The 23,622-nt window shown below is 44.0% G+C and overlaps 1 protein-coding gene across 7 annotated transcripts in view; it reads right to left on the reverse strand.

Annotated features, from left to right (window-relative positions):
- The window catches only part of SNX24 (sorting nexin 24), a 182,435-nt gene that overhangs the window by 143,258 nt on the left and 15,555 nt on the right, over nt 1–23,622 (reverse strand). The window contains exon 1 of one of the 7 annotated variants that reach the window (XM_086410676.1): nt 21,970–22,108. The exons of 5 other annotated variants lie outside the window; for them this stretch is intronic. The gene's annotated coding sequence lies outside the window, so the exon portion shown is untranslated. Of the gene's footprint in view, nt 1–21,965; nt 22,109–23,622 lie in introns of those variants that run through there. One more of the 7 variants, XM_086410675.1, reaches the window with a different exon arrangement.

The following is a 23,622-nucleotide window of genomic DNA, read 5'->3' on the forward strand; positions in this document are numbered from 1 at the left end:
TCTGTCAGAACCTTTCTCTTAGTCTCACCTGACATATCGAACAGTCTCTATTGCTTACTCTGTATTATTAAAGTTTGTTGTTGTTTTAGTCGCTAAGTCGTGTCCAAACTCTTTTGCGACCCCAAGGACTATAGCCTGCCAGGCTCCTCTGTCCATGGGATTTCCATTTCCTTCTCCAGGGGATCTTGCCAACACAGGGATCGAAGCTGCATCTCTTGCATTGGCAGGTGGATTTTTTACCACTGAGTCACCAGGGAAGCCCTATGAAAGTTTAAGATGAGTCGGCTGCAGCTGGACTGCAAGTACTGAGCACAGACGTTACTGTGGAGAGAAATGGATTGTCTGATGAATGTTTTGTCAGCTGAGGGCCCAACAAGGACCTGACGCACAGCACGTGGTGTGCCAGCCTGGATGGGAGAGGAGTTTCGGGGAGAACAGATACATGTATAAGTATGGCTGAGTCTCTCCACTGTTCACCTGAAACCATTACAACATTATTAATCAGCTGTATCCCAATATAAAATAAAAAGTTTTTTAAAAACGGAGGGTAATTCAACATCACAGTAAGTAGAAAGAAGACATAATTCATATCAACTGATGTACTCCTACATGAACCCAAGGAAAAGTTCGAAAATGTATTTCACATCTGAGATGTCCAAATTCTAATTTCATAAGTTAAAATGGACTCAGATACTCAATTGAATAAATCAAACCATGTCATTAATACTCTGACACTAAATCTGCTCCCTCTACACAACCAATGAGATTACCACAGAAAATATTTATCAATCTATCCAGGCAAAGTTCTAACGTAAGAATCAATGATATGACAATCTTGGGTAATACATTTCTGACAGTTCTGAAAGCCTACTGGATGCATTAACTCCTTAACGTAATGCACAAACATTAACAGAAGTTCAGAGAGTTATGGCAAAAAGAACCATCTCTAAAGAAAAAAGATGTACTATTCAGGAAGATATGCCATTTGTTCATTTCAAGACTCATCAAGAAATTGGGCTAGATACTAACCATATATGAACAAATACAGAAAGATGCTATAACATGAACAAGACTGCTTAATAAAAGAGGAAATCAAATATACAGAAATACAACTTAGACAGCCATTCATCTCTGACAGGAAGGTCACCTGGAATTGTGATTTAGAGTAAATGATCTCTCAGCCTTTCTTGGGGTCACGGATGTGAAAATCTGCAGACCTCCATGGAAACATACATACATATAATGTGCAAGATTTTACGTGCAGTTTCAAGATGAGGAAATCTCACTGAGGGACAGTTACCTCCTATCTTTTGAAACATAGATGTGCTAGCTAATTTAGCTCCACTGGTAAAGAATCTGTCTGCAAGGCAGGAGACCCTGGTTCGATTCCTGGGTCAGGAAGATCCCCTTGAGAAGGCATAGGCTACCCACTCCAGTATTCTCGGGCTTCCCGGGTGGCTCAGCTGGTAAAGAATCTGCCTCCAATGTGGGAGAACTGAGTTTGAGTCCTGGATTGGGAAGATCCCCTGGAGAAGGGAATGGCAACCACTCCAGTATTCTGGCCCAGAGAATTCCATGGACTGTATAGTCTACATTGTCGCAAAGAGTTGGCCACGACCGAGTGGCTTTCACTTTCACAACTGATCCTGCACAAACCTTGGTAGCCTATCTGACTCTCCCTCTTGCCTCTATACTTCCTGCTTTGCACACCATCCGTTCCTCTCTGCTCACCTATCCCCTCCTATACCATGTTCCCCTGTCTCTGTCCCCAGTCTTCCCCAATTCTTCACCCCCTCCCATTTCTCCCTTATATCTTCCACTGCCTTACCTGGTCCAGATACGGAAATAAAATATTATCTTTGAGTAATTTAACTAAGGTTTTATGTTATTGTTCATAATTTTTTAATTACTTTAATTGGAGACTAATTATAATATTGTAGTGGTTTTTGCCATACATTGACATGAATCAGCCATGGGTATATAATTTTAAAAGCCAGTGAGCCCCAAATTTTATATTTACAGAGACTGAGAGATTAGAAGGGGGAGGCAGGGGAGAAAGAGATGAAGGGAGGAAAAATCAGTGTTTTCTAACTTAAAAAAGAAAAGTTGTTTTATATCTGCCTGTTACTTTATGTCTCTGTACTCTCCCCCAGCAGGCCCACACTAGCAGAAAGTGCCTGCACCCACTGCCTGTGACAATCAAGAGGTTTGGGGAAGACAGACAGCCCTGCGCACCCACAGTGGGACCAGAACATAGGGCCTATGGAGGACAGCATGCTTCTTCCACGCTGGAGCAGGGGGCTGGGCATCGTCTACAACCAGGGCCTGGCAGAAGTTGAGGTGGCACCAAACCTCCAGGAATTGGTGGGTGCATCGAATCTACCTCTCCAGGGACTGGCCCTGTCCATCACTCCGCCATACACTCTAAGTCATGACAGAACAGCACTGTGGAACAAAGGTGAGCAGACAGGGGATTACGTGAGGAGGAAGACTAAGTTTAGTCACACTCAGCTATAATTCTTCAACAAAGTCATAATCCCTCTACTGTGGGAAGTATTTGAAGGTAAATTACTTCACAATTAGACCAATTTTTCATGTTCTTAAGGCAAAATCCGTGGAGGTACCACTACCCATCTTTCATTTATCATATGCCCCCTCTGGGGCCTCCCAGGGGGCACTAGCGGTAAAGAACCTGCCTGCCAATGCAGGAGACGTACAGATGTGGGTTTGATCCCTGGGTTGGGCAGGTCCCCTGGAGGAGGGCATGGCCACTCACTCCAGTATTCTTGCCTGAAGAATCCCTGGGACAGAGGAACCTGGCAAGCTACAGTCAATAGGGCTGCAAAGAGTTGGACATGACTGAAGCGACGTAGCACGTGTGCAAGCCTTCCGTATAAATACAGGCACCACATAAATACAGAGGATGAGATGGTTGGGTGGCATCACCAACTCAATGGACATGAGTTTGAGCAAACTCCAGGAGATAGTGAAGGACAGGGAAGCCTGGCGTGATGCACTCCATAGAGTCACAAAGAGTCGGACACAACCGAGAGACTGAACCACCACCACCATATATAGAGGTATAGGTAGAGATATATTTGTATACAACCATAACTTAATTTCATCCTCAAAATAACCATATGCTGTAGTTATATAAAACCCACTCTGTAGATGAGCAAGCTGGAGCTTTAGCACAAATCGCTCAAAGTCAAACACAGTCAGAAAGATGGAATCTGAACACAGCTCTCTGACTGGAAGCGCTAAGCCTGAGATTCTCAGCTTCTCACCCTCCCCTGTGCCTGTGCATCTCCTGGGGATCTTGTGAGGATGCAGAGTGACTCCCCTAGGTCTGGCGTGGGGCCCAAGAGTACATTTCTAACAAACTCCCAGGCCTGCTGCTGCTCCATGGACCATATGCAGAGTAGCAAGGGGGTTAAAGAAACAGTTACATTTACTAGACTGATTCCATCCTTACAGCTGTGACTTCTAAAAGCTGAGACTGCTGCCAGCCATACATGTCTAAAGAGTTAACCGCTTTAAAGAGAAAAACAAGCATGTTTGACCTCTATGAAACTGTGCAGGGAATTTTTTTTTCTTTATAATTCAGAAAACACAAGCTTGTAACCTAAAACCAATTTTAAATGAAATAAAATGCACTGCCAATGTTTTGTGTGTGCACTCCTGTTGTTTTCAGCCAGAAGAGTTTCTTTGGGGTCCTACACCCAAACCAGATGCATTCTGTGTTTCTACCAGGAAGCCATCAGAATCTATTAAAATTACTGTACGCTGATAGCAGCGGAGACATGACAAATCGCAGGCCAAGAGTCAGATACCGCAGAATGTATTTCGGGGCTTTGGGGGCAGGCCCATTTGCAACCAAATGATATTGTGCGAGGCTGGCATGCTCAGTGCATGACAAACGGATGCAATTTCAGCCCTGTCTGCGGGTCAGGGGAGATTTCTCTGATGCTGCTTGGGGTTGGTTTACAGAATTGTGCAGAGTTCCCAGATTTGAATCGCTGGGGGCTTGAGAGGGCTTCCCTTGACAAGCTACAAATAATTACACTCTACTCTTTCCATTGTACTCTATTATTTTGCCCCCTTATCTCCAGGATTTGAGCTTTTGCGAACAAGCAAGGTTGGCTTCTATTCTGACCACAGCGCAACACAACATTGTTCTTCTTTTCTGATATGATAAATAAAACAAGGCCTGGCAGACTAAACATTTTTTATCAGTCCCATTTTCCACTTTTAGAGGCAAAATTCAACTTTGGGCTCAGTTGGAAAGGGTGAGCTGGAAAAGCAGACAGGCCGCTTTCTGCAACCCTCACTTAAGGATGGGTTCCCATGACCAGGTTATTGCAAAAGCTCATATGAAAAATGGGCGACTGACAGATGAAGAGCACATGAGCTGCAGCTTTTACAAAGTTTCTACTTCCTGTTCCCCTCTCCTTTGTCACCAGCTCCATCCTAACAGCTCTTACTCAGATATTCAAAATAAAAAAGTTTTCCCAACTTGGGATGCAATTAGAACCAAGCTGCCCTGTCAGTGGCATGCTTCTCAGAAACACCAGAGACTCTACATCCAAGCCTATTTCACTTGTGAAAGATTTCAGAGCATAACACCCACCTTCAGGTGGCTCCTAAGGATGATATGCTGATTGTTGCTCCACATATTTTAATTAAGTAAATGTGAAGCTTTATGCCTCCTGAGAAATCTGTACGAGGGCAAGAAGCAACAGTTAGAACTGGACATGGAACAACAGACTGGTTCCAAATTGGGAAAGAAGTATGTCAAGGCTGTATATTGTCACCCTGCTTATTTAACTTACATGCAGAGTACATCATGTGAAATGCTGGGCTGCAAGAAGCACAAGCTGGAATCAAGATTGCCGGGAAAATATAAATAACCTCAGATATGCAGATGACACCACCCTTATAGAAGAAAGTGAAGAAGAAATAAAGAGCCTCTTGATGAAAGTGAAAGAAGAGAGTGGAAAAGCTGGCTTAAAAATCAACATTCAGAAAACTAAGATCATGGCATCCAGTCCCATCACTTTATGGTAAATAGATGGGGAAACAATGGAAACAGTGAGTGACTTTATTTTCTTGGGCTCCAAAATCACAGCAGATGGTGACTGCAGCCATGAAATTAAAAGACACTTGCTTCTTGGAAGAAAAGCTATGACCAATCTAGATGGCATACTAAGAAGCTGAGACATTACTTTGCCGACAAAGGTCCGTCTAGTCAAGGCTATGGTTTTTCCAGTAGTCATGTACGGATGTGAGAGACCAACCTAGACAGTATGTGAGATGATCAACCTAGACAGCATATTAAAAAGCAGAGACATCACTTTGCCAATAAAGGTTCATCTAGTCAAAGCTACAGTTTTTCCAGTAGTCAGGTATGGATGTGAGACTTGGACCATAAAGAAGGCTGAGCACCAAAGAATTGATGCTTTTGAACTGTGGTGATGGAGAAGATTCTTGAGAGTCCCCTGGACTACAAGGAGATCCAACCAGTTACTCCTAAAGGAAATCAGTCCTGAATATTCATTAATTGGAAGGACCAATGCTGAAGCTGAAACTCTAGTACTTTGGCCACCTGATGCAAAGAACTGATTTGTTGGAAAAGACCCTGATGCTGGGCAAGATTGAAGGCAGGAGGAGAAGGGAACGACAAAGGACGAGATGGTTAGATGGCATCCCCAACTCAATGGACATGAGTTTGAGTAAACTCCGGGAGTTGGTGATGGACAGGGAGGCCTGACGTGCTGCAGTCCAAGGGGTCGCAAAGAGTCGGACACGACTAAAACTGAACGGATGCCTTCATATTTTTCGAAAGGAAAATACAAGACTGAAGGAGGTGGTGTTTTGTTTAAACTCCAACCTCGAGAAACATTTCATAAGGTTCTAATTCCTAGAAAAGTTTATTTTAAAAAATCTATAATGATGGCTAACACTGACACAGAGTAATCTGAACATCCTCTTTTAAACTTTGTTAGGCCTTAAGTATAGGTCAGCCCTTCACACGTACTTTTGCAACAACTCTATGACACGAGTGCAGAATTTCATATAATAAAGACTGTCATTTACTATCCCCATTTTAGAGACCAGGAAACGGAGGCATGGAATGGTAAAGTAACTTGCTCTGTGAGTCACAGCTAGTAAGTGGTTGCAGCTGGGAACTGAGCTGAAGAGTGACTTGAGCTGCCTTGAATACAGCTTCCTAGTTCCACAGCTCCAGCTACCCAAGGCCAGCTCAATCACAAGCATGACATAACCTTACCTGAGCAGAAACTAAGAGCCTGGAAAGCACTCAGCTTGGCCATATAGACAAATAATGGTGAGATTAAATTCTCACCAGTAGCTGAAATGAATATCTTGACTTCTACTCTCCAAACCTGCCTTGTCTAGTATGGCAGCACTCAAACTGCTATTGGACATCTGAAACGTGACTTGTCCCAAGGGAGGCATCCTATAAGTGTAAAACACATCTGATTTAGAGAACTACTACAAAACATAAACTATCTCATTAATAATTTTATAGTGATGATGAGTTAAATACTATTTGGATTTACTGGGCTAAATAAAATTTACTACAATTCATCTCACCCGTTTCTTGTCACTTTTAAAAATACGTCTACTAGAAAATTTTAAATCCTATGTAGTTTGCGTTACATTTCTATTAGATGATGTGCTCTCTACTCACAGTGCCGATCTTTGCACGGCTGAGTCATCTGCACAAGTTGGTCAAAAGAAAAGCAACTCCGAGAACAGCAGTCTGCCTGGCAGGAAGCCCCCTTTCCATCCTCTCTCCCACTTTCAGAATCCTCAGGCTCTCACACCAGTGTCCCACCCCTCGCCCTTGAAGTTCTGATTTAGAAAGGGCCTTGATCTGACCCTGCTTTCCTTCTTATCGCTGGGCTTTCTCTCCCTCCTTTCACTGTCAGAGCACCTGGAAGGGCCCACCCTCCATTTTCCGCACCCTGTCTCCAACTTCCCCAATTCATTGCAGCCCGACTTCCAACCCCCATGCTGAAACGGCTCCTCGAAGGTTCCTCATCCTCACTTTGTCCTCCTGACCTCTCTGTTCACTCTAGAACAACCGCCGGGCCCCCAACCACATAGCAGGCCTTGCCTACCCATGCGCTGCCACTGGGCTGACAACCAATCAGGAACTTGGAAGAGAGGGCCGGAAACCTATGTATCAAGCTCTGTGACCAAAAAAGGGCGTGGCACCAACCTCCCCCTCAAAATACCATTCTCCCACCCCTGGTCCCAAGGAGGATGCTCTCTCACTATCCAGGAATTCTTTGGCTCATGGCAGCTGTACTGTGCATGGATCCTCCCTGGTGGACCGTGATTCTGTCGTAGGACGCTGTAAGCAGATAGGGTAGCCCCCCCCCCTCCACCCCCCGCAGAAGGAGAACCAGGCATGGCTTGCTTTTTTTTTTTTTTTTTTGGCCACAGCACGTAGGATCTTAGTTCCCAAACCAGGTATTAAACACACACACCCCACAGTGAAAGCGTAGAGTCTTAACCACTGGACATTCAGGGAAGTCCCTGGCATGACTTTCTTGACATTAGAGAAACCATTCTGGCCTCAGCCATTTTGTGATCCAAGGCTGGCCAAGATTCTTGTCCTTGAACATGTTCATCAATGATCATAAGGGGAGTGAGAGAAAGCAGAAACAAAGGAAAAGCCATCAAGAAACAATAGTTCAGCAATTAGAGTCCCAGTTCCTCCTTAAGGGATACACATCACAATCTGATACAGTCTTAGAGCTCTGCAGGAACTAACACTCCCACCACATGGAGGATGGAATGATGGCGTTGACCCTCCTGACCTCGATCCACTAAAGCTTGGACTCTGTGGACTTTCACCCCAATTCTATGTGAATTCTCTGCTCAAGCTCCTTTATGAACACACACGTATCCTCAGCTGAAAACTTCCCCAATTTTGCTGTCCAGGGAGACATTGCTTTGGGAAAGATTCCTGGTGTTCTCCTAACTTGCTATGAGCCAATAAATCCTTCCTTCTCCGGATCTGTGGTTTGGCTGTATCTGTTGGCTCAACATCCACCAAGACGCAAACACAGTTTTCAGGTAACAGCCCTCTCCTCTTGCCTTTCCTGTCCAGAACCACATTGAGCCTCAGGCATCATCCAAGCAGTGGACATAATGTGAAGCCACCTTCAGGGCCTGGCCTACAGACTTGCAGACACAGTCGAAGGAATAAGAAGCCAACTCTGGGGCAAAGATGAAAGTCTCATCTCTGGCTCCTAGGAGGAAGTGAAACTGGAACTGGTTCAGAAAGGGAAAACACAAGCAAAGCAACTGCAGGTGGGAGAGTGGGGTAGGCTTCTTGCAGACTGAAGAACATGAGATTCAGAGGCGTGAGAAGCCCAGGTCCTCCAGCAACAGAGGGCTTGGCGTACATTCAGGCATATAGGGCAGAGAGTGCCAAGTGAAGAGGCCAGAGGTAGGGGACGCTACATTTTATTCTTGTATTTACCTTTCTCTCTTAGTTACACATCCCAGACAGTTTCTCAAGACCACTGTTCTGGAATCTCTCATGTCCACTTCACAGTACCGCCCAATCCAAATCTTCATCTAGTCATTTCTCCAACGCCCTACCCTAGCCTGGCCCACCACAATAGTCCCCTGTGTGCACGCTACGTTGCTTCAGCCGTGTCTGACTCTGTAACCCTATGGACTGTAGCCCGTCAGGCTCTTCTGTCCGTGGGATTCTCCAGGCAAGAATACCATAGTGGGGTGCCATGCTTTCTCCAGGGGATCTTCCAATCCAGGAATCAAACCCTCATCTCCTGTGGCTCCTGGATTGCAGGGAGATTTTTTTACCCCTGAGCCACCAAGGGAAGCCATGTCTTAATTAATCACTAAATGAGGCTTATAGTTTCATTGAGTTAGACAAGGTCCCTGTGATCAGTTTGATTAGGTTTCTGTGATTGTGGTTTTCATTCTGTCTGCACTCTGATGGATAAGAGGCTTATGGAAGCTTCCTGATGGGAGAGACTGACTGAGAGGGAAACTGGGTCTTGTTCTGATGGGCAGAGCCATGTTCAGTCAATCTTAAATCCAATTTTCTGTTGATGGGCAGGGCTGGGTTCCCTCCCTGTTGCTGACATGAGACCAAACTATGGTGGAGGTAGTGAAGATAATGACGACCTCCTTCAAAAGGTCCCATGCATGCACTGCTGCACTCAGTGCCCCCAACCCTGCAGCAGGCCACCGCCAACCCACACCTCCACTGGAGACCCCTAGACACTCACAGGCAAGTCTGGGTCAGTCTCTTGTGGGGTCACTGCTCCTTTCTCCTGGGTCCTGGTGCATACAAGGTTTTGTTTGTGCCCTCCAAAAGTGTTTCCCCAGTCCTGCGTAAGTTCTGGCAGCTCTATGGTGGGGTTAATGGCGACCTCCTCCAAGAGGGCTTATGCCACACCCAGGTCTGTTGCACCCAGAGCCCCTGCTCCTGGAGCAGGCCACTGCTGACCCGTATCTCCACGGAAGACACTCAAACTCTCAAAGGGAGGTCTGGCTCAGTCTCTGTGGGGTCTCCTGGTGTGCACAAAGTCTTGTTTGAGCCCTCTGAGCATTTCTGGCAGGTATAGGGTTTGATTCTAAATGCAATTTCACCCCTCCTACCATCTTGCTGGGGCTTCTGCTTTGCCCTTGGACACAGGGTAAAAAACATTCAGAAAACTAAGATCATGGCATCCGGTCCCATCATTTCATGGCAAACAGATAGGAAAACAATGAAAACGGTGACAGACTTTATTTTCTTGGGCTCCAAAATCACTGCAGATGGTGACTGCAGCCATGATATTAAAAGAGCTTGCTCCTTGGAAGAAAAGCTATGACCAACCTAGACAGCACACCAAAAAGCTGAGACAGTTATTTGCCAACAAAGGTCCATCTAGTCAAAGCTCTGGCTTTTCCAGTAGTCATGTATGGGTGTGAGAGTTGGACTATAAAGAAAGCTGAGCACCAAAGAATTGATGCTTTTGAACTGTGGTGCTGGAGAAGACTCTTGAGAGTCCCTTGGACTGCAAGCAGATTCAACCAGTCCATCCTAAAAGAAATCAGTCCTGAATATTCATTGGAAGGACTGATATTGAAGCTCCAATACTTTGGCCACCCGATGCAAAGAACTGACTCATTAGAAAAGACCATGATGATGGGCAAGATTGAAGGCGGGAAGAGAAGGGGATGACAGAGGATGAGATGATTGGATGGCATCACCAATTCGCTGGACATGAGCCTGTGCAAGCTCCAGGAATTGGTGATGGACAGGGAAGCCTGACATGCTGCAATCCATGGGGTCGCAAAGAGTCAGACATGACTGAGTGACTGAACTGAACTGAAAAGAGGCTTTTGTGCATGCTAAGTCACTTCACTCATGTCTGACTCTTTGTGGCTCTCTGGACTGTAGCCTTTCAGGCTCCTCTGTCCATGGACTTTTCCAGTTAAGAGTACTGGAATGGGTTGCCACGACCTCCTCCAGGGGATCTTCTCAACCCAGGGATTGAACCTGCATCTCTTACATTTCCTTCATTAGGAAATCAACCCCTTTTGGAAACATTCTGTACATCAAGGTTAAGTTTAATGAACATGATATCCTCATTTTCATGTCACTACACTGTGCAGAAAACAAAAGTCATGCATAATCACAAGCAGTTTACTATTTGATGTGTCCTTCCAGCTTTCATATGCATCCTGCTTTTTCACACATCATGAATATTTACCATTTCAAGATTCCAAAGTGTGAAAGGTACTCAGCTGTGTCCGATTCTTTGCAACCCATGGACTACATAGTCCATGGAATTCTCCAGGCCAGAATACTGGAGTGGGTAGCTGTTTTCTTCTCCAGGGGATCTTCCCAACTCAGGAATTGAACTAGGGTCTCCTGCATTGCAGATTTTTTACCAGCTAAGCAAGGTCACAAAGCTACAGGGATTTTGATAACCAAGAACACACTGCTGCTGCTGTTGCTAAGTCATTTTTGGTTCATTAATGCAATCAGTTTACCACAGGGTGGATGCAGTTACAGACTTGTTAATAAATTAGAGGGGCTGCTGCTGCTGCTGCTAAGTTGCTTTAGTCGTGTCCGACTCTGTGCGACCCCATAGATGGCAGCCCACCAGGCTCCCCCGTCCTGGGGATTCTCCAGGCAAGAACACTGGAGTGGGGTGCCATTTCCTTCTCCAATGCATGAAAGTGAAAAGTGAAAGTGAAGTTGCTCAGTCGTGTCTGACTCTTAGCGACCCCATGGACTGCAGCCTACCAGGCTCCTCCGTCCATGGATTTTCCAGGCAAGAGTACTGGAGTGGGGTGCCATTGCCTTCTCCGAAGAACACATTACACCAACTCAATCCGGAAGGAAAAAAGAAATGTAACCCTGCCTTGCTTGGTGACAAAAATTTCAGAAAAGACAAAAATGGCAAAGGGCCTCTAGATAAAGATAATGGCAGAATTATGATTTAAATACTACATTCCCTTAACGTTCAATTTAAAAATGAGTCATAAAGCAATAGAGTAGACAAAGTACAATGCTTCTAGGAGGATTCACCGTCCACCTAAACTATTAAAGTATTAGCAAGAAGGTATGTTCCCACTGAGTTACTTAACAATGCATTCGTATAGGACAGAAAAGACATTGACACTCAGTTGTTATTAAACACATCCACATACATGCCTCCCTTTATACTTCCTTCTGCCCCTCTGCTGCCAACCTACTGAACGAGTCCTGATGGTTTAGCAAGTCCATGCCTGAAATGCTGCCTTTTTAAAAAAATTAATTGTAACAAAGATATTTACAAATGGGTGAATTCATTAGCTTTACTTTTTATCATGCATTGTCACTTCAGGACATCTAGAAAGTCTAGATGTTGCAAAATAAAGAATGAACCTCGTCCACAACAAACATAGGTACTTTACAAAAATGCACATACAGACTTACGTTGTTTACTCACTAACTTGTATCTGACTCTTTGCAGCCCCGTAGACTGCAGCACGGAGAAGGCAATGGCAACCCACTCCAGTACTCTTGCCTGGAGAATCCCATGGACGGAGGAGCCTGGTGGGCTGCTGTCTATGGGGTCGCACAGAGTCGGACACGACTGAAGCGACCTAGCAGCAGCAGCAGCAGCAACAGCAGAATGCAGCACGTCAGGCTTCCCTCTCCTAAACTATCTCCTGGAGTTTGCTCAAACTCATGTTCATTGAGTCGAGGATGTCATCCAACCATCTCATCCTCTGTGACAGTCTTCTCCTCCTGACCTCAATCTTTCCCAGCATCAGGGTCTTTTCTAGTGGTCAGTTCTTCGCATCAGGTGGCCAATGTTTTGGAGCTTCAGCTTCAGCATCAGTCCTTCCAATGAATATTCAGGACTGATTTCTTTTAGGATGGACTGGTTGGACCTCCTTGCAATCCAAAGACTCTCAAGAGTCTTCTCCAACACCACAGTTAAAAAGCATCAATTCTTTGGTGTTCAGTGTTCTTTATAGTCCACCTCTCACATCCATACCTGACTACTGGAAAAACTGTAGCTTTGACTAGATGAACCTTTGTTGGCAAAGTGATGTCTCTGCTTTTTAATATGCTGTCTAGAGTGGTCACAGCTTTTCTTCCAAGGAGCAAATATCTTTTAGTTTCATGGCTACAGTCACTGTCCACAGTGATTTTGGAGCCCAAGAAAATAAAATCTGCCACTGTTTCCACTTTTCCCCCTTCCATTTACCATGAAGGGATGGGACCAGATGCCATGATCTTAGTTTCTTTTGAATGTTGAGTTTCAAACCAGCTTTTTCCCTCTCCTCTTTCACCTTCATCATGAGGCTCTTTAGTTCCTCTTTACTTTCTGCCATTAGAGTGGTATCATCTGCATATCTGAGATTATTGGTATTTCTCCTGGCAATCTCTACAGTTATAACCTAAAACTGTCTTCTAGATATGGAGATATTACTTACCGGCACCAGGTAGGTGATATGGAGATATCTATTTCTGCATAAAGTTATCAGATTTCACAGTTTCACAGTTTCCAATCCCATTCTTACTTGACACTGGTGACGGGCGGTCTCTCCTCTCCACCCCCAAGCAATTCAGACATTCCACCTACTGAAACGTGCCCTCCTCTCCCCGCCACCCTTCGAGAGTGGAATGGACTCTGACGCCTCAACACTGCTGGTGGTCACCCTCCAGGAGAAATAGAAAACGGCAGTCCTCCACAGGGACCTCTGATGCCAGGCTCAGCCCCAGGCACCTGGAGTCCTTCACTCTCCACTCACCATGACCTCCTGTACACCAGACATTGCTCTCTTCCCATCTCCCATCACATAAATTCATTTTCATGTTTTTAACTTGGGTTGGGGGGGGGGGGGTCCTTCACAAAAGCCTTATCCTTTCATATGCTTATTTAGATCCTACCTACACTTCAGAGTGCAGCATAAGCCCACTTCCTTGTAGGAAGTCTTCCCAGTACTTCAGTCCTCACTGATGCCATTCTCAAAACCTCCATTCAATACACCTTGTCACTTTCCTACATACTATCATAAAGCGTTCACTGTAGCTTCATGAATGCTGAGTCATATGTGTGGAACTAAACTGCAAACTCCTTGAGGGTTAGAATCATGCCTTATTGTTATCAGTTGCCCAGAGTGGGCACCAAGCAGGCATTCGAAGACTTGATTTACTAAGTTATATTGATTAATTATGCTACTTTATAAGAGGTAAAAGCTTTGATTCTTTTATATGTTAAGGCTAAGAGCACAAGAGGTTAAAAGGCAGTCACCATTAACCATCTCCATCTATCTTTCATGGAACTATCCCTAAAAATGAACTGTTACAATGTTATGAATATATTAACTAAGCAACTGACTAGTTCAAATAATGTTAAGGGACTTTCAAAGACTAATGTTTCTTTATTTTTATATAAACTGATGCTAAAACAAAAGCTAAACAAATGTTAGAAAATATCTCTAACATAAAGCAAATGCTGCTTTTTAAAACTCTCCAAATCTAAAAATCTGGAAAATATATACTTTCAAAATGACAATATGGAAGCCATTGAGGATCAAGGGCCTACCCACATTCATTTAAGAACAGCCCATACATCACTTGAGGAACATCAGTGGGATTGCTTAGAAGGCAAAAATACTAAATGGGGCGAGGAAACCCAGGAAGAAAGTCATAGCTCTGTAGTTCTGTGTCTGGCCAGGAGGTGTTCCTGCATAGAGCCAGGGGAGCCAAAGGAAGCAAACACTGGACAAATCAAACAGAAGAAGCACTTAGTCTACTTTTCACATAATATTAACACATACAAGATTTTAAATCATTTTTCATTTTTCATTATTATTATTTAATAAAACTTTTCCTGGAACTTTTGGTTCCACACACACATAGATGCTAAGTCACTTCAGTCGTGTCCAACTCTCTGCAACCCCATGGACTGTAGCCCGATGGGCTCCCCTGTGCATGGAATTCTCTAGGCAAGAACACTGCAGTGGGCTGCCCTCCTCCAGGACCTCTTCCCAACCCAGGGGTTGTACCCGTGAATCTTATGTCTCCTGCATTGGCAGGCAGGTTCTTATCACTAGCACTACCCTTTTCTATACCCGTATTCAATATGAGAATGTTTCCTGTATTTTAACTCTGCACATTACCAGACATTAATGCTTACAAAACACTTCCTCCAATGAGCAAAATTCATTCTCTGATGAGCTATATCCCTGGTACCGAGTTTCTGTCTCAAGTTCCTCTCCAGTGTTTAATAGCAATATTGGAAAACTCTTTGGTTGTCTAAATTAGACTCCCAGTGAACTGGGTGCAGAGCTTCCAAATATGACTCCAAATTCCAGGAACTTCCCACATGGTACTAGACAATACCCCTCCACCATCATCACTTGGGCAGCAACAAGGCTAGAGCCCTTAGGGTCCAGCTGGTTCAGGGGGAGCCCTGCTCACGGGGGCTGCTGGCACATTGGTCCCAACAAGAATAACTCTACACACACCTCTCACAATGTGAGAATCACAGCACTCTTCATTATAAGCTCCAGACAGAAGGCTTATGTGCAATCTACCTGGCAGGCCAAACAGTTTCCTCCTGTGCGCTGTAAACTCCAAGGGATCTGAACCCCTGGGCAGGTGGCACTGAGCAGGAAAGCAGGGATGCCTAGGCCAGAGGTAGAGAAGATATGTGAAAAGGGGAAACACGCGCTTTTTGTGAGCTGCTGCAATAAAGAAATCTATCACTCTCCTCCTTTTTTTCGGATCCAGGATAGTAAGAGTGACTATTTTTTATTATATATCCAGCACCATACAATGTGCTTTTCATTTATTATTTCAGTTACATATTTATCCTCAAGATTCATGGTGCCAGCATTCCCGCAACCTTCTGAATGAGGAGACTGCATGAAGAGGCTGATCCAGGTGAGCACCCAGCTCGGGGTTAGCTTCAAGACCAGACACTTTCTGTCCCACTGTACTCCCCTTAGAATGCATAGCTCAGTTTAGTTACTCAGTCATGTCTGACTCTTTGCAACCCCATGGGCTGCAGCATGCCAGGCTTCCCTGTCCATCACCAACTCTCAGAGCGTGCTCATGTTTATTGAATTGGTCATACCACACAACCATCTCATCCTCTGTTGTCCCCTTATCCTCCTGCCTTCAATCTTTCCCAGCATCAGGATCATTTCCAATGAATCAGTTCTTCACATCAAGTAGCCAAAGTATTGAAGCTTCTGCTTCAGCATCAATCCCTCCAATGAATATTCAGGACTGATTTCCTTTAGGATGGAATGGTTGGATCTTGTTGTCCAAGGGACTCTCAAGAGTCTTCTCCAACACCACAGTTCAAAAGTATCAATTCTTCAGCGCTCAGCTTTCTTTATAGTCCAACTCTCACATCCATACATGATTACTGAAAAAACCATAGCTTTGACTAGACGGACCTTTGTTGGCAAAGTAATGTCTCTGATTTTTAATATACTAAGTTTGTCATAGCTTTTCTTCCAAGTAGCAAGCAGTTATCATCTGCAATGATTTTGGAGCCCAAGAAAATAAAGTCAGTCACTGTTTCCATTGTTTCCCCATCTATTTGCCATGAAATGATGGGACTGGATGCCATGATCTTAATTTTCTGAATGTTGAGTTTTAAGCCAACTTTTTCACTCTCCTCTTTCACTTTCATCAAGAGGTTCTTTAGTTCTTCTTTGCTTTCTGCTATAAGGGTGGTGTCATCTGCATATCTGAGGTTATTGATATTTCTCCCAGCAATCTTGATTCCAGCTTGTGCTTTATCCAGCCCAGCATTTCACATGATGTACTCTGCATGTAAGTTAAATAAGCAGGGTGACAATATACAGCTTTGACATACCCCTTTCCTGATTTGGAACCAGTCTGTTGTTCCATGTCCAATTATAACTGTTGCCTCTTGACTTGCACATAGATTTCTCAGGAGGCAGGTCAGGTGGTCTGGTATTTCCATCTCTTTAAGAATTTTCCACAGTTTGTTGTGATCCACACAGTAAAAGGCTTTGGTGTAGTCAATAAAACAAAAGGAGATGTTTTTCTGGCACTCTCTTGCTTTTTTGATGATCCAATGGATGTTGGCAATTTGATCTCTGGTTCCTCTGCATTTTCTAAATCCAGCTTGAACATATGGAAGTTCATAGTTCACATACTGTTGAAGCCTGGCTTGGAGAATTTTGAGCATTACTTTGCCAGCATATGAGATGAGTGCGGTAGTTTGAGCCTTCTTTGGCATTGCCTTTCTTTGGGATTGGAATGAAAACTGACCTTTTCCAGTCCTGTGGCCACTGCTGAGTTTTCTAAATTTGCTGGTATATTGAGTGCAACATTTTCACACCATCATCTTTTAGGATTTGAAATAGCTCAACTGGAATTCCATCACCTCCACTAGCTTTGTTCATAGTGATGCTTCCTAAGGCCCACTTGACTTTGCATTCCAGGATGTCTGGATCTAGATGGGTGATCACATCATCGTGGTTTTCTGGGTGGTGAAGATCTTTTTTGTATAGTTCTTCTGTGTATTCTTGCCACCTCTTCTTAATATCTTCTGCTTCTGTTAGGTCCATACCATTTCTGTCCTTTATTGTGCTCATCTTTGCAAGAAATGTTCCCTTGGTATCTCTAATTTTCTTGAAGAGATCTCTAGTCTTTCCCATTCTATTGTTTTCCTCTATTTCTTTGCACTGATTACTGAGGAAGGCTTTCTTATCTCTCCTTGATATTCTCTGGAACTATGCATTCAAATGGGTATATCTTTCCTTTCCTCCTTTGCCTTTCACTTCTCTTCTTTTCTCAGCTATTTGTAAGGCCTTGTCAGACAACCATTTTGCTTTTTTGCATTTCTTTTTCTTGGGGATGGTCTTGATCACTGCCTCCTATACAATGTCACGAACCTCCATCCATACTTCTTCAGGCACTCTGTCTATCAGATCCAATCCCTTGACTCTGTTTGTCACTTCCACTGTATAATCATATACACTGGTATGCTGCTACTGCTGCTAAGTCGCTTCAGTCGTGTCCAACTCTGTGTGACCCCATAGATGGTAGCCCACCAGGCTCCCCCTCCCTGGGATTCTCCAGGCAAGAACACTGGAGTGGGTTGCCATTTCCTCCTCCAATGCATGAAAGTGAAAAGTCAAAGTGAAGTTGCTCAGTCGTGTCCAACTCTTAGCAACCCCATGGACTGCAGCCTACTAGGCTCCTCTGCCTGTGGGATTTTCCAGGCAAGAGTACTGGAGTGGGGTGCCACTGCCTTCTCCATACACTGGTATAGAGCTATGGTTTTTCCAGTAGTCATGTATGGATGTGAGAGTTGGACTATAAAGAAAGCTGAGCACCGAAGAATTGATGCTTTTGAACTGTGGTGTTGGAGAAGACTCTTGAGAGTCCCTTGGACTGCAAGGAGATCCAACCAGTCCATCCTAAAGGAAATCAGTCCTGAATATTCACTTGAAGGACTGATGCTGATGCTGAAATTCCAATACTTTGGCCACCTGATGCGAAGAACTGACTCATTGGAAAAGACCCTGATGCTAGGAAAGATTGAGGGTAGGAGGAGAAGGGGATGACAGAGGACGAGATGGTTGGATGGCATCACCAATGTGATGGACATGAGTTTGAATAAGCTCTGGGCATTGGTGATGGACAGGGAAGCCTAGCATTTTGCAGTCCACGGGGTTGCAAAGAGTCAGACACAACTGAGTGACTGAACTGAACTGACTGATCTGCATATCTCAGATTATCAATATTTCTCCCTGCAATCTTGATTCCAGCTTGTGCTTCATCCAGTCTGGAATTCCACATGCTGGAATTTCATACGCTGGATGTACTCAGCATATAAGTTAAATAAGCAAGGTGACAATATACAGCCTTGATGTACTCCTTTCCCAATTTGGAACCAGTCCATTGTTCCATAAGCCTCAAGCAAATGATGGGAAAATATTAAAAGGAGATTTTTTAGAACTGCATATCTGCACGGCCAATCCATAAGACTCATCTACTTTTTCCCCATCAAAACAAAGTCATAATAGTTGAGCTCTCAAGTTCTAAACAAACTTTATTCATGGCACCAAATTTTGCATTTGGTAAAACTTTATCATTAATTGGTTTTGATGGAGTGCATCTACTGGACATGAGAAAGTTCTAAACAGTTCATGAATAAAACAAATATAGGTCAAACTTGAATTCAACTTCATGAATCCCAAATCCCTTTGCTACACTGGAATTTCTATCAAATATTTACTTGAAAGGCATTATTTTTGTTGTTTTTGTTTTGCTTTGGTCGTTAAGAGAAGGATCAGGAGAGGGGGTTACAGTATCAAATGTATTCAAATCAGAAATCCCACAAAAGCTTAACTCAGGGAACTCGCCATAGAAACCCAACATGTAGATTTAAATTTTTAGAAAAAAATGCCAAAAACTAACTACTACAGAACCAATCACACGTTAAGGGATTTACACCTATTATTTCATTTGATTAAAATAATCCCAAATGCATATGAAGCCGTTTCTATTATCCCTATTTATGGGAGCCAAAGCTCAGAGGATTTAAACAACTGGAGACCATTAAACACATGGTTAGAGAGTGGCTGGAAGGCATCTAAGGTCCACTCTTCAGTGGTATTGCTACTTCCCTTCTCATGAAAGTCCTCTCAAGGAGGTCAAGGTTACATAATAAACATAAGTATCTGCCTCATTCACAAAAGCTGGCTCTCGTTCTGTATGGTCCATGGGGCTAAGTCACATCATTCGTGTCCGATTCTTTGTGACCCTGACTGTAGCCCACCCGGCCCCTCTGTCCATGGGATTCTCCAGGCAAGAATACTGGAGCGGGTTGCCATGCCCTCCTCTAGGGGATCTTCCCCACCCACGGATTGAACCTGCATCTCTCTTGTCTCCTGCACTGACAGGTGGGTTTTTTACCACTAGCACCAGCTGGGATGTGCCATGCTGTATGGGCCAATATTAAGCAGAACACGCTGATACTGGTCAGCACCCAAGGACACACATCAATTTTCCTTTCTACTTGGACAATCGCATCCATTCAACGCTCCCTGGTTTCCCCAGGGAAACCTGGAAGGCCCTGGTCCTGGCTGTCTTTCACACAGGCTTCTACACTGCGTAACTACCTGGCTTTCAGAGAAGGACTGAGCTAAGGTGTGAAGGCAGAGAGAGGTCTGATTACAGTGGCGGTTCTTTTTGCACTAAATGTAATCTGAGGCAGACATCTTGCCAGACAGTTCACATGCCTCATGCCATTTAATACTGGCAATGACTTTACGGTGAGGTATTACTGTTCACCTGTTTTAAAGATGAGAAAATTGAGGTTAACAGTTCGCTCACATTTAAGCTTATTATCATAAATGTAGTTATACATTTAGCTCTCCATGAAGTGATACAAGATTAGTTGATTACATGGTGTTCACAAACAGGAAGAATCTTCTGAACGACAGTTCTGGAATTTCTTGACGGTTTTGGAAAGAAACTGCTCAAAGTGATGGCATTCCTGGTACCCTGTGCAACACAGGGTGTACTGCGGCCTTCAGGAACCACAGGTAGGGTAGTTCCTTGCTGGTCCACGCTATTACTGCCAAGGACCTGGATTCAATTCCTGGTCAGGGAACTAAGAGTCCACAAGCCTCACAGCCAAAAGGAAAAAGAGCCACTGGCTGAATAAATGAGTGTAAGTAAATACTGCTGCTGCTAAGTCACTTCAGTCGTGTCCAACTCTGTCGACCCCAGAGACGGCAGCCCACCAGGCTCCCCCGTCCCTGGGATTCTCCAGGCAAGAACACTGGAGTGGGTTGCCATTTCCTTCTCCAATGCATGAAAGTGAAAAGTCAAAGTGAAGTCGCTCAGTCGTGTCCGACTCTTAGCGATCCCATGGACTTCAGCCCACCAGGCTCCTCCGTCCATGGGATTTTCCAGGCAAGAGTACTGGAGTGGGGTGCCATCGCCTTCTCTGAACTAAATACTAGGGCTGATGAAATTGAGCCTCACACTCCACATCTCCATGCCTGCTTCCCCAGCCCGCACCCATCGCCCCCTCTCACAGCTCTGGCCTGTGCCTGCTACTCATGCTGGGCTCTCCCTGCCAGCCCCCTTGAGGCCCTACACAGCACCCTGTGCACAGACGTGCTCACCCTAATCACATGAACTCTGACCTAAGCTTCCAATAAAGCAGACTGTCAGCCTCCGCAGTCAGATCACAGAAAGATCACTCAGACGGATCTTCTAGATCACAGAAAGATGAACTCCACAGAACTTTTCTAGACCCAGAACTAACTAAAGGAGCAAACCCTGGCCGAAGAAGCAGCTTCTAACACAAAATCCAGGTTATAATGACATTTACTCAAACTGGTGTCATCTGAACCTGGCTAAAGCTGATGAGTCAGAAGTCAAAAGTTCTACTTCAGCTCAGAGCAAAGTACAAGAATGGATCTGGGTGGGGACTGGCCCAGCCCCACTGCCAGGTCAGAGCCATGTGCTAAAACACAGATTTAGCTTTGGCTGTCTGACTTCTTACAAAAAGACCTTTTTATATCAGGAGAAAGAAGGAAAGCAATTCAGTTTTACCTGCAAACACTGTTAAGAGACTACGGTGAAGGAGAGGGGCTGGAATTTCATCCGGCACTCAGTGATCAATCAATAGATAGCAGCTGTAAAAATTGGTTGTTTGACCACATAATCAACATTCTTCATTTATTTTTACATATGGGGTGATAAGCACACTTCAGATGTCATTCTCTAATTTGAAAGCATTGCAAGAGTCTATTGATAATGCTTTTGAAAATTAATTCACTTAAAAAGATACAAATGAACTTATTTACAAGATAGAAATGGACCCACAGACATAGAAAGCAAACTTATGGTTCCCAAGAGGGAAAGGGGAGGATAATGAGGAGTTTGGGATTAAAATATACATACTACTATATATAAAATAAACAAGCAACAAGGACCTACTGTATAGCACAGGGAACTATACTCAATATCTTGTAACAACCTATTTCAGAAAATAATCTGAAAAAGAATATATATATATATATAAAAAACTGAATCATTGTGCTGTATATCTGATACTAACACAACATTGTAAATCACTCAATAAATAAATACAATAAAATCTAAGATAAATAAAAAACAATCATTCATTTAAAGCAGCGAATAAAATATGGAACTACTCAAAGGTGAAAAAATTTCCTAATAGATGAAAGCAAGGTAAAATATTTGATGACATAGTAAACTCTCCTGGCAAAAATTTAATTAGAAGGAGTCCCATGGGGTCCTTGAGAGGAAACTGAGGCCAGCGCTTTAGGGAGCCAAGGGAGGGTGACGACGAGTTCCCTGGCTGGGAAGTTACAAGTCAGAACGTGGAACCAGATCCATTTCACTCCAAAGCTTGCTAGCGACTTACTTGCCTTAGAAGTTCCTCAAACTTGCTGACATCATGAACGCTTTTCTTAAGTTCATTTGTTCATGGATCCAAAGACTTAAGAGGGTTTTAAGCACTCAGTCATAGGTGTACTTCAGCTGAATCGGAATATAAATCAGCCTTTAGAGCTTTAAGACAAACCTGACGTTTCTCCTTCATGCTAAATATACACTCTACAGGGCGTCTTTTTCAAAACCAGCTACTCCGCAGTTTGCCGGCTTAGCTACAAATTAAAATCACCTGAAGGGCTCAACCTTCAGGCTCAACCAAAGCCTGGACCTTAGCTGCACCTGAGAATCTCTGGGAGTGGAGCCTGAAATTTCTCTTAAGAACCAATTCTGCTATTAAGATGTGCTGGGGCAAGTGACCTGCCTTAGTGATCTCTACAAGCATTGTGGGGACACTTTTAGTGCAGTTCAGAATCACCCAGGGGACTTTAAAAAAGTCCAGTGTTCAACCCATGCTCCAGACCCATCTAACTCTGAGGGTGGGACCCAGGCATCTCTAGCTTATAAAGATCTCCAGGTGATTCCAAAGTGCAGCAAGAGCTGAGCACCACAGCTTTAGCAGCTAATTGTTCGCACTGGAAGTTCAGTCCATCCTTTGGACAGCATCCCAGTGAATCATCCACCAGCAGCACTGTCACATCAACCACTGGCCTTTTTCTCCAACTCCCTGCCTTGTCCCGAGGTTGTTGCTGACACCCCAGTCTTCCCACCTGTCAGTCACAAGTGTCTGTCCACTTACGAGTAACACTGCCTGACTCTCCGCTCGGTCCTTCCGAATCATTCCTGCTATTGAATGATTCATCTCATACACACAGGGAACACGGGTCATTCTCTCACCACTTTCAATTTTATTATCTCCACTTCCTTTTCTCACTTATTCACATTTTCAACACTGTCACTTCTTCTGACCTTGTTGACCATATGAGGTTGAGGCTGTTCTGGGCACTGAAACTTGGGCCGAAAGCTACAGTGTGGCTGAAACTAACCCGACATCCCAGGATTCTGCCATTCACTGGCGGGGGGCTGAGCTGTTATCCTCTTTGCTCTAGACCAGTGGTCCCAACCTTTTTGGCACCAGGGATCAGCTTCCTGGAAGCCAATTTTTCTACGGATGGTGGTGGGTGAGGGCAGGAGGAACGGTTTCAGGATGATTCAAGTGTATTACATTTATTGTTCGCTTTATACCTATTATTACATCAGCTCCAAGGTGAGATCAGCAGGCATTAAATCCCGGAGGTTGGGGACCCCTGCTCTAGAGGGTAGTTCTGCTTACAGCTGTAAATGTTCACATGAAAAGTCTTAAAATAGAGGAGCTTTGGGCTCCCTTTCCTTGAGAAGCAAAGCTCAGAAGGTTATCCCAAAATTCCCAAAGCACACTCTTTGATTGATAACAAATATTCACAGTTTAGAAGAATAAAAACCTTTGCACATTTCAGTTCTAAAATTCTGAATTATGTAAACCTTCTTACAAAGGACATAAGTGAAAAAAACTACACTGAAAACAAAATGCTTTCTTTCCAGCAATATTTATATGCAAAAGAAGCAGCATTCATTATGAAGATATTCTCTCAAAGAGCAAGTCATGTGTTGATTAAAGTTTCCCAAAAACATATACTACTTTGGACTACTAA

The sequence above is a fragment of the Bos grunniens genome, chromosome 7 (genome assembly GCF_055505025.1).
Source record: "Bos grunniens cultivar Pamir isolate PY7600 chromosome 7, Bosgru_T2T1.0, whole genome shotgun sequence".
Classification (NCBI taxonomy): domain Eukaryota; kingdom Metazoa; phylum Chordata; class Mammalia; order Artiodactyla; family Bovidae; genus Bos; species Bos grunniens.